This window comes from Cygnus atratus, chromosome 8, assembly GCF_013377495.2.
Source record: "Cygnus atratus isolate AKBS03 ecotype Queensland, Australia chromosome 8, CAtr_DNAZoo_HiC_assembly, whole genome shotgun sequence".
NCBI lineage: Eukaryota > Metazoa > Chordata > Aves > Anseriformes > Anatidae > Cygnus > Cygnus atratus.
Genome location: NC_066369.1, coordinates 14419689 through 14434742, shown reverse-complemented (window position 1 = coordinate 14434742; position 15054 = coordinate 14419689). Strand labels below are relative to the sequence as shown.

The following is a 15054-nucleotide window of genomic DNA, read 5'->3' as shown; positions in this document are numbered from 1 at the left end:
AGTGAAAACAATGTTATTATGTTCTTCACATGAAAAAGCTCTTGATTTTATTGAAAGGTTTTTTGAAAGCTGAAAACATTTAGTAGCTGAGTGGAAGCTGTTGGTACATCAGTATTCAAGATTACAGACAGGCTGAATTCCTTCAAATGAGGTCAGAAGTTACACAGATATAAAGATACATTCATTTCTAGATTTTTAGGTTGTTAAATTGTGTTTTTTCTCCAAAACAGGATAGGTTTGTACAGATGGCTATACAGAAAAACCAAAGTTCACTCACCATATGAGATCAACATAAACAGTATAAAAGCAAACAGATCTCAGAATAAATATTAGACCTTTTCTTGTAATTTCAGTGAGAGCTGTTCAAGAGGTGATATGGATTTTCCCATATTTTCAGAATTCAAGATTCCTGTGCCTCATCCTGAGACAGACAGAAGGATCTGTGGTGATGAGTAGGACGCTGATGTGTCTGTGAATCTAACAGCAGGTCTGCAGCAGGGTGACAGGTCAGCCATCCCACATGCCTGGGGTTGGTAGGGTATGGCAATCTGCACCAACATAACACATCCTGCTAGGTGTTGGAAAGACCATGCAGGCACCATCTGATCATCAAACCTAGTGAGGAGACCTTTGAGAGGAGAATGGTTTGGTATGAAAACTGGGCTTTAAGAGATGTAATAGTGGATATAATTGCTGACAGGACCGGTCTCTTTTAAATTGGAAAAGCCAACTTTTTCACTGAAACAGGGAGCATTTAATCAATGGCAGAGAGAGGCAATCTGCATCATTCGCAAATTCAAGACAAAAGTTACTTTTCTATCTGTAAAAAGACAGTTAGCAAATATGTATTAAGTTGATTGTCATGATTCAGTCAAATTATATAAGCAGACTTTCAGACAAGAGTAATTACAATTCCTTTGAATATTGTGTATGGGCTTCAATTTTAGATACAACGTCTTTTAAAATTATGGAGAATATTCTTAATAAAATTGTATTTCCTGTGTCAGAAAAGATAGCATTCTGATGCAAGAATTACTGAAACCTAAAACACTGATTTTTTTTTTAAACTGTTTTAAACATGATCAAGCAAAGTTTAGTTAAATACAACAGGCCACTAGAGCCAGAATGCTCAGACTCATCACCATCAAGAAAGTCTTTTAGTGATCTCTGGTTTAGCAATGTTGGAACTTTAATTAATCAATACTATGGTGCATAATGATCAGCTGCAACAACCTTTCTGAAAGGTACAGGTCCACAAAATTTCATTTTTGAGTCAGACATAACCATAACAATTAACAACCAACATTAACATTATAAAGTCTTTCAAGTGTTTGTATCCAACCTGTTAACTGAGCTAATTAGTGACATTCAAGAAAACTCTCAGACAATTGGGCTGTCCCAGTGACCTTCACAACAGTTCTGCAGAGGCAAAACAATGTTTCTGTTTATGATGGAGATCTCTGTGAACAAGACTTATTCTTGTGCATTGTCGTAGCATCATAAGAGAGAATTTTTATTAACTTTTTCCTGCCCACCCACTAATATACACACGACCTCTAATACATAACTTTACCAATTAATGTTCTTACATTTTTTTTTTCCAGGCAGGCAGGCAGATTATCCGCAATCTCTTTGAAGTGACCACATGATGGGATTTCAGGATTGTATTTCACACCTACCAAAAGCCATTCTTGCATCATCTTAACCATATTAAGAATATAGATCAATTGGATCACAAGGAGGAGGATTTGCAGAAACCACAAAGTGACAATTAAAAGAATGGCACATGTTTATCCTGAAGACAAGAAGAAATAAAAGGCTGCTGCAAAAAGGAATGCATTGTTTTCCAAGCCCATGGGACATGGACAAAGGGACATAAGGACAAAACGTGATGGACATAAACTGTCCTGAGGTACTTAAATAAGGTATCGGACAGACTTTGAGACATTCAAAGCTTCAATATGATCATATCGTCAGATGCATTCCAGGGTCTCTTGTTTCTCCCTAGTAGAGCTTTTCCCAGTTTTAGTACCTTCTTTGAGACAGATGACAGCCAAATCCATGCCTTCTTTAAAGAAGTCTCATTATACTCAAGGCTCTACAATCACATCTTCAAGAAATTTGAACCACTCCTTCCCTTTTTCTGATATTAGCAAGATATTTCCACGTAGATTGTTTTCAGTTTGTAGCTAGTTTACCAGTCAATAAAATACACAGTAGTTTGCAGTAGAGATCTCATCTTTTTTCTCTTTCAAGGAAACATCCATAATTGCTAATATTCAATGTTGTCAGATTGAATGGTTCCTGACTAACAAATTCTGAGCTCAGCTTCTTTGTGCAGTGCAAACTTCATGCAGCTACTCTTTCCAGAACCAACTCCACAGCTGCCTGTGTTGCTATGTTATTTTCCATTTTGAAAAGTTGAGCAGAGAGCCGCAGAGAGCCACAGAGAGGAAAATTTAAATGAAAAAGTTCCTAATGCAGTCTAGCTATGACATGATTACAACAAGGTTAAATGTATTAGTTCTCCACATATTACACTAGAGGTCATACAACATCTAATTTATTTCCTTGACTTTCACATTTCACACTCCCCTGAATGTAATTTCTTTCAATTTTCCCTGCTGTCAGTAATTGGTGTGCCACACATCTCTCTTCTCCAACAGACTCAGTGTGATTATACTGGCACTGCATTCTGTGTATCTGTTAAGAACCAGGGACCAAACTTTTCCCCCAGGCCTGGTTTCCATTTCTCTCTCTCATTTTCATTCATTTGTTAAGGGCATGAAGTCCTCATATATTTCACATTTAGAAAGGTTAGTACTTTCTTAAGAAGAAGAAGGAAAAAAAAATGCACAAAGTTGTCAATGGCTGAAGCTGTCTTTCAGACCTCACATTATATCTTGGCTTTCACTACCCCCTGCAATGTGTTGCTGTGTTTTCAGTGACGTCTCTTTTAACACAGATGGGGACTTGATCTCATCGTGTGATAAATGGTAGTGAGAGTGAAATGTAAGGTTTGGATTATTTTGTAAGCAGTTATAGGGAAAATGAAATGTTGAAGAAGACAAGAGCTGAAACTTATTTCCTGATCTCAAAGTTTTTGTCACCTTTGTTACATTCATTAACAGTTTTTCAGGGCCTGCTTCCGCCTGTAGCAACCAATTTTACGATCATGAAAGTCTACTGAGTTCCAGTAAGTATATATTTCTTACATCTAGTTTAAAACATAGCAGAGACTCTAAATTATAATATCTTGAATAAAATCCATGCAGGTAGAGCCCCTGTCATTGTTACGCATCTTTAGGTGGTTCAGCCTGCAACTAAATATTTCTCTTTACAACTCTAATATTCCCTCATGTTAATTTTGTAATGGAAACAACCAGGATCTCTTTGCACCTGACTTCTCTTTATCAATTTGAATAATTCACACTGTCCCTTGTATTTTAAGAACCTGTATTTTGTTTGTTCAGCATCCGACTGAAATCATTATTATCTTGCTTTCACATTTACAACTGTACGTTATGTGAAAAAGACCTGCAGGTCAGTAGCAGGATAGGTTATAAGAAAGAGATGGAATTCACGGGGACATCTATTCCAGAATCCCTTTTCTCTTAGCAAACCCTCCTTTCCCCCATCCCTGCTGCTTTGTGCCAGCAACCCTCTCTGAACCTCATTCTGTGGACCTCTATAATTGGGAGTTAGATAATAACAATTTTAAGCATGTGAATGACATGCATTCTGCCCCTCCCCTCCCCTCTCCTCCCCTCCTCTTCTCTATCCTCCCTTCCTGTAAGATTTTGACACCATTTCCCACAGAATTCTCCTGTAGAAACTGGCTGCTCAAGGCCTGGATGGGTGTATGCTTCATTAAATTAATGAAGTCAGGCCCAAAGTGTTGTGGTGAATAGAGACACTAGTAGTGTCCCCCAGGGCTCAGAACTGGGGCCAGGTCTCTTCAGTATCTTTATCAATAAGGACACAGAGATCAAGTGCCCACTCAGGAAGTTTGCAGATGACACCAAATTAGGCATGAGTTTTGATCTGCTCAGGGGTAGGACGGCTCTGCAGAGGGGTCTGGATAGGCTGGGCCAATGGCCAGAGGCCAACAGCCTGAAGTTCAGCAAGGCCAAGTGCTGGGTCCTGCAGCTGGGGCACAACAACCCCATGCAGTGCTACAGGCTGGGGGAAGAGTGTCTGGAAAGCTGCCCATCAGGAAGGGCCCTGGGGGTATTGATTGATAGCTGGCTGAATATGAACAGGTGGTGTGCTCAGGTGGCCAAGAAGGCCAACAGCATTCTGGCTTGGATCAGAAATGGTATGGCCAGAAGGACTAGGGCTAGGGAAGTGACTGTCTCTCTGTACTCAGCTCTGGTGATGCCATACCTGGAGTACTGTGTTCAGTTTTGGGTTCCTCACTACAAGAAGGACATGAAATTTTGTGACATGTCATTATGTCATTATATAATATCTATAAATCAATCCTAGCAAGCTATTTGCTTAGATGACAGTTTTACGTGTGTGTGACAGAGTGAATCTAGAATCCTTTCGATGATTATTATTTATTTATTTGTTTGTTTGTTTATTAAATAACAGTGAAGTACAGAGTGGAAAACATAATTTTGTAAAATGACAGCATTTTGGCCATTGAATCAATTAATTATTTTTAGAAGCAATATAGATGAATTTTCAACAATATATGTAATGTAATTTAATTATAACAAGGAAGTTGGTTTTGCCTGACAGCTTTCTGAAGGGAAATGTGCTCATGTACCCACAAAGCCAGCTGTCACACTTTTTCCCTCCTCCTGTCTCAGACTGTGTAATATGGAATACTTTACTATAGCTAACATATTTCCAGAATCTCAAAGCAATTTGTCTGCAGTTTACTGAGAACTTTTCCAGGTTTTCCAGTTTGAAACAAGCAAACAAACAATAACAAAAATGCCAAAACATCTACAGGCCATTTTGATGTTTTAAAGGGGTTTCTACAATCAGAAGGTGCTGCTTTAAAAGGCTTTCAATTGATTGCTTTAAATGTTTCAAAGTTAATATGATATATTGTTTCTTTGTCATTTTGCTTTTCCGGCAATTGTTGTATACATATATTTTATTGTCAAAATAGAGTTTTTAATAAGATTTTTAAAAATGTTTCCAAGACAGTCTTTTTCATCATACTGTGGAGAAAGAAAATTAACATTTATTTATTTATTTATTATTTATTTATTTATTTATTTTTAAAGGAAGAAAATATTTTAAAGGAAGGTACTTGTTTTATTCTTTCATACTCAGATCATTTCCAACTTTTTAAAATACACAATTACCAAAAAATGAATTGGGCCAGATTCAACATCACTTTTCTCTAGTTTTACTTTAACTGTTGCTTTTAATATCAATACAAAGACGTAAAGCTAAACTAAGGCAGTACTAATTAAATTCTGATAGCCATACAGCGTAGTAAAAATGTCCATAGGGAAACAGCTCTAAATTTATTTAGATAAATATATGTTTCTGCCCATCATCACACACAAGGTTATGACTATTCCTGATCCATGGCAGACATCTCATCATAGTCATTGAGTTCTGAACATCTGAATTCAGGGTAGCCTGTGTCTCACACAGATCATAATGTCTTTAGTATTGTGCTTTTACTTCTTTATCTTTCTTGACATTGATGGAGAAATCAGATCTGCAAAATAAGAATGCATAAATAGTTTAGTCCTCAGGTTGCTCAGTAATTCATAGCACCCAAATTCATTCCTGGTGCAGCTCCATCTATTCCCAGTGAAATTAACTGTGGTGCATTTTGCCCAAAGTGTTTAAAAGCTTGAGGAGCCATTAATTTTTGTAAACTTTGGAGGCACTACCAAGATGATAAAGAGAGGATTTAGTGATATAATTTGGAAGGCAATGGATAAGAAACAAATTTAATTAAGGGCAATGGGAATGCATTACAGCAAAGGAAATTTGCCAGTAGGCTGATTTAAAAACATATACATATTCTCAGTGCTCTGATCAATTTAACAGTTCAGTAGTCATCAGAACAATGTTGGATCCCACGGTTCAAAGCAATTAAATGCATGTGTTTCAAATACCACAAACATATAAACCAGAAACAGAAAATGGCACAGGTCTGTTTCATTACCAGGTGCCTATAGTTTGACATTTTCTCCAGTGTGATGACAACGCCTGGCAAAACATGATAATGTTGCCATTTGATTGGATTATTAAATTGTTACCTCTGATACTCATTGCTTTGTTTTAAAGTCTATTTAAAACTGATCTGACAAAATTCATTTAAATGCAGAATGTGATTTCAAGATCCTTAAATGTAAATCATATATATGTATATATACACACACATGATATACATACATATATATGTGTGTGTTTCCTTGGGTTGTTTTCTTTTCTTTTTTTCTCCTTCTCTTCAGGTAAACTGAAATAATGAAGAAAGTAATACAATTTTTAAAGAGCTATATAAAGTGGAAGAATAATTAACAACATAAAAAATGCAGACTCCTATACTATATCATTAGATCAAAAATACTTTAAATCATATATGTATATCTATAGCTCCTAATCTAGGTCCTATTCCATAATGAATTAATATCATTGATTTCCCCCATCGAGAAAGACTAGTAAAGGACACACCAGACACACATGCTCTTGAGAGAAAATGTTGAATGGGGTGTTAAAAAATGAACGAATTAAAAAGGCTACTTACTAGAGACAGGCATAGAGAATTAACAAAGTGTGTTCACTACAGTCCATCAGTTATCACATTGTAGCTATCTGGTGATAAAATCAATATAAATGCCATCTGATAAACAACATTGCTTCACTGGGAATTCTAACCTCAATATGTCATCATACAGGTATTTAAGGACTGGGCCAAACTGTAGAGAAAACTTAATGTGGCTCTGAGCTTGTTGCTTTGAAAAAAGATTTATTTATACAGCACACATCTGTGTAATACATTATCTTAATGCTTATCTTCTTGAGATGGATCAAGGAGGTTTTATAACTAAGACCTTCCCAACATGCCTCAGTCAAGTGTTCTGCTTTTAATACTGTTAGAAAAACATTTAAATGTTAGGTGTTTTAAGTGTTGATTTTCTCTAATATATATTATTTTTCACTGCAAAAAGTGTTTCTGGAGCTGTACAATGAACTTGCTTTTTCATCCTCTCCTTTTTAAAAGTGTCATTTTGTGCAGACTGGTGACCCTGACATTATTCATAAGAAAAATAAATCCCATCAGTATACATAGACTGAAGATGAATTTAAGGTAAAATCAGATTAAACTGGAACACAACATGTTTAGATAGAGAAAAACAATTTTTATTTGAATTTCTGCTTTGTGCTGATTTGAGAAGGGCATTGTTTGCAAAGGTCATTATAAGGTATTATAAGGTATAAAGGTATTAAGGTTAAAGGTATTTGTGGGACAAAAAATAAGAAGAGCCCAAATGAACTCTTTAGGTCTTCTAGCAAAGGCCTATGTTGTGACCCTTTGAGACTCTAAGATGAAACGAGACAGATATGAGCAAAAGCCTGGAGAAGAGGAGGCTCAGGGGAGACCTCATCGCTCTCTATAGGTACCTTAAAGGAGGCTGTAGAGAGGTGGGGGTTGGTCTATTCTCCCACGTGCCTGGTGACAGGATAAGGGGGAATGGGCTAAAGTTGCGCCAGGGGAGGTTTAGGTTGGATATTAGGAAGAACTTCTTTACTGAAAGGGTTATTAGGCATTGGAATGGACTGCCCAGGGAAGTGGTTGAGTCGCCATCCCTGGAGGTCTTTAAAAGACATTTAGATGTAGCCCTTAGTGATATGGTTTAGTGGAGGTCTTGTTAGTGTTAGGACGGAGGTTGGACTAGATGATCTTGGAGGTCTCTTCCAACCTAGACGATTCTGTGATTCCGTGAAAAAGACCTGCTTATCTCAGATCTCATTGCCTTTAAAGTGTATAGTAATGAATCAAATAAAGAAAAAACAACATAAGAAATAACACTGTATATGATGGTTCTTAATGTTAACATATTCATTTGCAAACATGACACCCATCTACAAGAAGGGCAAACGTGATGCCCATCCACAAGAAGGGCCGGAGGGTAGACCTGGGAAACTACAGGCCTGTTCATTTGACTTCAGTGCCAGGGAAGCTCATGGAGCAGATTACCTTGTGTGTCATCATGTGGCACTTGCAGGGCAACCAGGCGATCAGGCCCAGTCAGCATGGGTTTATGAAAGGCAGGTCCTGCTTGACGAACCTGATCTCCTTCTATGACAAAGTGACGTCCTTGGTGGATGAGGGAAAGGCTGTGGATGTGGTCTACCTTGACTTCAGTAAGGCTTTTGACACCATCTCCCACAGCAGTCTCCTCAAGAATCTGTCTGCTCATGGCTTGGACTGGCTTACGCTTCGTTGGGTAAGAAACTAGCCGGGTAGCTGGGCCCAAAGAGTCGTGGTGAATGGAGTGAAATCCAGCTGGAGACCAGTCACTAGTGGAGTTCCCCAGGGCTCAGTACTAGGGCCAGTCCTCTTCAATATCTTTCTCGATGATCTGGATGAGGAGATCGAGTGCACCCTCAGTAAGTTTGCAGATGACACCAAGTTAGGTGCATGTGTCGATCTGCTTGAGGGTAGGAAGGCTCTGCAGGAGGATCTGGATAGGCTGGGCCGATGGGCCACCTGTATGAAGTTCAACAAGGCCAAGTGCTGGGTCCTGCACCTGAGGCACAACAACCCCAAGCAGCGCTACAGGCTGGGAGATGAGTGGTTAGTAAGCTGCCTGGCCGAGAAGGACCTGGGAGTACTGGTTGATAGGCAGCTGAATATGAGCCAGCAGTGTGCTCAGGTGGCCAAGAAGGCCAACAGCATCCTGGCTTGTATAAGAAACAGTGTGGCCAGCAGGACTAGGGAAGTGATTGTCCCCCTGTACACGGCTCTGGTGAGGCCGCACCTCGAGTACTGTGTTCAGTTTTGGTCCCCTCACTACAAGAAGGACATCGAAGTGCTCGAGAGAGTCCAGAGAAGGGCAACGAAGCTGGTGAGGGGTCTGGAGAACAAGTCTTATGAGGAGCTGCTGAGGGAGCTGGGATTGTTCAGCCTGGAGAAGAGGAGGCTCAGGAGCGACCTTATTGCTCTCTATAGGTACCTTAAAGGAGGCTGTAGTGAGGCGGGGGTTGGTTTATTCTCCCACGTGCCTGGTGACAGGATGAGGGGGAATGGGCTAAAGTTGCGCCAGGGGAGGTTTAGGTTGGATATTAGGAAGAACTTCTTTACTGAAAGGGTTGTTAGGCATTGGAATGGGCTGCCCAGGGAAGTGGTTCAGGCACCATCCCTGGAGGTCTTTAAAAGACATTTAGATGTAGAGCTTAGTGATATGGTTTAGTGGAGGACTTGTTCGTGTTAGGTCAGAGGTTGGACTAGGTGATCTTGAGGTCTCTTCCAACCTAGATGATTCTGTGATTCTGTGATTCTGTATCACAGCCATTACAGAAAGCATAATGTATCTCTGACAACATATTGTGTTCTTGGTTGCTACTGTGTCCTCTTCTCAGAGGTATGCTATGCTGTGCCCAGTTCTCCACTGCTGGTCTTCTCTCTGCCACTTGCATGACAGATCTGGCCCTTCTCCATTCCCTGTGCCTTATCCTTTCTTCACGGAGGCCTCACTTCATGTCCTTCCAGATTGTCTTGTCCTTAGCCCAAATCAGGTTGTGCTAAAAAACCTGGTACCATATCCAATAAAGCTCAAAAAACCCACATCATTTTACATGGACATTTCAGTGTATCTTTTATTCCCTGATAGGTCAACTCATTTTCTGAGTCACCTGCCACAATTTTATTTTATCTCAGTGAAGCTAGAAACAACATAAATGGCAGAAATCTGCTTCAGAAGTCAATCTCATTAGGCTTTTAAACAAATTACTTTAAATCAAAGTTACATATTCATAGTAGATAGTGTATACATTTTACAGTTTTTGCAAGTTGTACAGTAGTGGCCCTTCACAACAGTGAAATAAAGATGGGTAGGTAAATAAGGATCATTTTTATTTCCCATTGTGTTAATACTTGCATTTGGGTTGTGTTCTCTATTCTTTTTTATGACTGGTTTAGGCATAATCTTAGAAGAAGAAGAAAAAAATGGTCCTTCCTCCTGAAACCTAGTCAACACCCTGTACTTTTTCTGCTGTATTTGTACTACCATACTATAATCATAGCACATAATTTTACCTACATATAGGTAACAATTATGTAATGTTTAATTCCTACATATGTTCTACTTTCTGAGTTTCTCATTGCAATGTTTTTATATTGACAAAATAGCCAATATTTTGTCTCAAAATACTACTGTTATTGACTTATTCTTCTGGTAGCGTTGGCCTATACTGTTCTGATGCATCTTGCCAGCTGAACCACCTAGATGATGGCCAAAAGAATGTCCCACAAAAAGGTTTATATTCTTCACCTACCCAATTAGCAAAATACACAGAATTATAAAATCACGCACTGTGTGGTGGTTTTACTCATCTGGGCAGCTACTACACTACACCCACAGCCCCGTTACAGCTGCTCTCTCACTCCCCCTCCTCAAGAGGAAAGGGGGAGAAAATATGATGAAAGGGGCTCAAGAGTTGAGATAATGACATGGACATCACTCAGCAATTACCGTCACAGGCAAAACAGACTCAGCACAGGGAGTCTAATAAAATGTATTGCCTGTTACTAGCAAGCTTGAGCAGTGAGAAACAAACAAACAAACAAAAAAAAATAAAACCCACTAAAAATACCTTCACGCCAACCCTCTTCTATATCCTCCCTCCCGAGCGGTGCAGGGTAACGGGGGCTGTGGTCAGTCCATGGTGCTTCATCTCTGCCTCTCCTTCACAGTCACTCTTCCCCTGCTTCAACATGGGGTCCCTCCCATGGGATGCCGTCCTTCCCAAAGAGATCCTGTGTGGGCTTCCCACAGGCAGCAGCTCTTCAAGAACTGCTCCAAACATGGGTCTGTACCATGGCGTCCATCTGTGAGGAGCAAACTACACCAGCACGGGTCCCCCACAGGCAGCACCTGTCCCCAGACCCCCTGCTCCTTCATGGGCTCCTCTCCATGGGCTGCAGCTCCGGCCTGGGGCCTGCTCCTGCAGGGGCTCTCCATGGGCTGCAGCCTCCTCCAGGCCACATCCACCTGCTCCACTGGGGGCTCCTCCACGGGCTGCAGTGTGGAGATCTCTTCTGCCGTGGGACCCATGGGCTGCAGGGGGACAGCCTGCTCCAGCAGGGGCCTCTTCACAGGCCGCAGGGGAACTTCTGCTGTGTGCCTGGAGCACCTCCTGCCCTCCTCCTTCTGCACTGACCTTGAGGTCTGCAGGGCTGGTTGTCACTCCTAGCTCTCCCAGCTACCATTGTTCAACAGTCTTTTTTTTTTTTTTTTTTCCCTTTCATAAATAAACTCTCAAAGAGACATCAACAACATCACTTATCATCTTGGCTCTGGGCTGTGGCAGGTCCCTTTGGAGCCTGCTGAAACAGGCTGTAAGCTAACATGGGGCAGCTTATGGATTCTCCTTAAAGAAGCCACCCCCGCAGCCCCCCACTACAAAACCTTGCCACTTATCATAGAATCATAGAATGGCATGGTTTGGAAGAGACCTCGAGGATTATCTAGTTCCAACTCCCCTGCCATAGGCAGGAATGCCACCCACTATGTCAGGTTGCTCAGGGCTTCATCTAACCTGGTCTTGAACACCTCCAGGGATGGGGCATCCACAACCTTTCTGGGCAACCTGTCCCAGTGCTGCACTACCCTCTGAGAGAAAAACTTCCTTCTAACGTCCAATCTAAATCTCCCCTCTTTTAGGTTAAAACCATTCCCCCTTGTCCTATCATTACCTACCCAAGTAAAGAGTCCTTCTCCATTCTTTTTATGACTCCTTTAAGTACTGAAAGGTTGTGATGAGGTCACACCTTCTCTTCTGTAGGCTGAACGGCCCCAGCTCTTTCAGCCAATCTTTATAGGAGAGGTGCTCCAGCCCCTTGATCATCTTTGTGGCCCTCCTCTGGACCCACTCTAACAGCTCCACAACTTTCTTGTGGTGGGGGATCCAGACCTGTGTGCAGTGCTCCAAGTGGGGCCTCATCAGGACTGAGTAGAGGGGGACAATCACCTCCCTCGACCTGCTGGCCACTGCTTTTTTAAAGCAGCCCAGGATGCAGTTGGCCTTCCGGGATGCAAGCGCACACTGCCGACTCATGTCGAGCTTTTCATCCATCAGAACACCAAAGTACTTCTCTGCAGGGCAGGTCTCAATGAGTTCTTCTCCTAGTCTGTACTCACTTCTGGGATTTCCCTGGCCCAGGTGCAGCACCCTGCCTATAGATTTGTTGAACCTCATTACATTCACGTGAGCCCACTTCTCAAGCTTGTCCAGATACCTTTGGATGGCATCCCTTCCTTCTTTTGTATCAGCCGCACCACTCAGCTTGGTGTCATCTGCAAATTTGCTGAGGGTGCACTTGCTCCTACTGTCTATATTGTTGAAGATATTAAACAATATACAAAAACCCAATACACACTGTAATGTAAACTAAAACAAAGAATCAGAGGTCTAACCTAGATGCAAATATTAGCTCTAGGTCGACTATCTTGTGAATCCTTGACACTATAAATAAAAGAGGGAGCATAAATTCCAACAAGACCGTGAAAAGTAGCTATGAAAGCAGGATTTTGTGAATGAATAGTGAAGTTTCTGAAGCTCAGTCATGCTGTGAGATGTTTAACTTCCTAGTGTGAGAGGAAGTCATTTAGCTGGGAGTGAGTTAACAAAGACATGCTTTCATAATTGAAGTTTTAAATTGTTTCTCTTATTCTCAAATTATAATCATGCATGGAACCATTAGAGTGAAATATGTTCAGAACATGAGAAAGAAAGAGCTGGATGATTAGCATGTTTTCCCTTCAATGTATAGAGGCAGCAGAAGAAATACAGTGGGTTTTAAAAATTAGAGATAGAATCTTTGAGCGTAAAAAGAAAAAGGCTTTGAAGTATGAAACTTGCTTCAGAAAAATCCATTAGACATTTCTATGCTTAAATAAATAGTTTCATGTTTTCTGAATGTATTTTTTTTGTCAAAAAAGACTCAAACTGAAGTTGCCCACAAATGCTTCTTAATTTAGTTGCTTTAGAACATTATTTTGCTACTAAACTAAAATTCAGCATACTTTTTTTTTTTTTTTTGAGGAATAAAGGACATATTGGGAAGAATGAAAATCAACAGGAGCAAACGTTTATGCACATTACCGACCACTTGATATATTAATAAGAGTCTTCGTCCTCTGCTAATGTACTTTACAAACGAAAACATTCTTATTAGGTCAAAGAACAAAGTAGGAATTTCCATTCAATTTCTATATATTCCAGAAAAGCTGAATACTCTGAAAATAGCACTGTCCCCTGCATCTGGCAGGACAAGCTGGCTTTATAGGATCACTGATATAAAGTTGAGGACAAATTATCAGTGTAAAATCTGCTTATTTTAACAGGATGAAATCTTCCATTAGAAATTCTCTAGAAAGCTGCTTCAGAGCAGACAGTCAATAATTCTGTGCATGAGATATGCATAAAACCTGGGAATTATAACATTTTCATTCATATTTATGCTTGGTTTTGAGATATGGGCATCAGCTGAAGGTCTCTTTCCTGTCATTAACTGCTGTGGAAAAAAACAGTACCACAGGCTGGCCCTGCTACATGGCTTATGTGGATGCTAGGTCTGATGGTGTTTCCATTAAGAATTCTAAAGAAACTCTTACGGAGAAGTGCTGTAAAAACATTAATGGTAATGTTTTGAACAGATGTTAATTTAAAATGTTAAAATAATTTATAATTATTTCTTACTTCTTTCAATGTATAATTATTTCTTACTTCTTTCAATTTCAAATTTCTTTCATGGAAAATGAAGAATTAATATTTGAATAAAATCTTCTGTGTCTCTTTAATAAGGGGCTAACTTTTTCATATTTCTATAGTTTAAGATTTTTTTTTCTAATATTTAGGTCTCACTTGCCTTGTGTCTGTGTTACTACTTGAACTAATTTCACTAGTCAATTTTATAATTCTTCATTTCTGTAAAAGCCAGAGGACAGCACCCAAAGCAAAATGTAGGGTGTTTATAGTGCATTATTATGGAACTTTCTGTTCTGATGGGAGATAATATCACTGTCATTGATAGTGGTTATTATAATTTTGGAGGATAAGCTTTGCACATTCAAACATCAAAGCAGATTTCAGCACTTAGCAGACCATCATCTTAAATTTGTGGAATCTGTTTTTCTATTTATACCCTTGCTGAGAGCAGTCATATAATAGTTGGTCCTTATTCCACAATTACCTATTCTAGCTACTGATAGACTCTGTTCATGAAAGTACAGGTGTAAGGGTATGTGGAAGGACAGTGCCTGCTCCTTTAAGGATATCTGGCCAGTGGCCTTTTTCAGTGTAAAAAAAAAAAGTGATAAGAAAAAGTGAAAGCTATTCAAAAGAACATGCAGGGACACAAACCTGACCAGCCAATGAACACGATCATAACATCTTGCCGAGGCGATCGGCTCCGGGGCAGACGCGTTCTGCAGCGGAGCGGGGGATGGGGACAGGCAGGGCTTTTTTCCGGTATCGAGGCCACTCGAGGGAGCCGCCAGGACCCGGCAGCCCTCGTGAGGGAGGCTGACGAGGCGTAGGCGGAGCCAGCAGCGCCCCCTCCCCGGCCGTTCAAAAGCAGCCCCTAGGGAGCGCGAGCGACCGGGGCGGGGCGTCGCGCGGCGCGGCGCGGAGGTTCGCGCAGGCAGGGCGAGCAGGGGGGACCCTCGTCGGTCTTTTGCAGCGGTCTTTCCCTTCGGTACCTGTAACCTGCCTGTGAGGAACCTGGCCATGGTATCAACCAGGCAGAAAACCATGGCCTCCGCATCTCTTGCAGCCTCTCCAGCCGCTGTCATGGATGTGGCTACTCAGACGGAGGGCTCGGGGAAACACACAGCCGTCCAGGTC

The 15054-nt window shown here is 40.7% G+C and overlaps 1 long non-coding RNA gene across 2 annotated transcripts; it reads right to left on the bottom strand.

The window, feature by feature from the left end:
- Positions 1-4617: 4617 nt before the first annotated feature.
- LOC118243339 (uncharacterized) lies at positions 4618-14749 on the bottom strand. Of its 2 annotated transcripts, XR_007708620.1 has the most exons (4): positions 14572-14749; positions 8183-8567; positions 6376-6439; positions 4618-5689 (listed from the first exon to the last, which is right to left on the bottom strand). It is a non-coding gene; the product is annotated as an uncharacterized LOC118243339 (long non-coding RNA). The 2 variants fall into 2 exon arrangements; XR_004777260.2 differs by lacking the exon at positions 8183-8567.
- Positions 14750-15054: the final 305 nt, after the last annotated feature.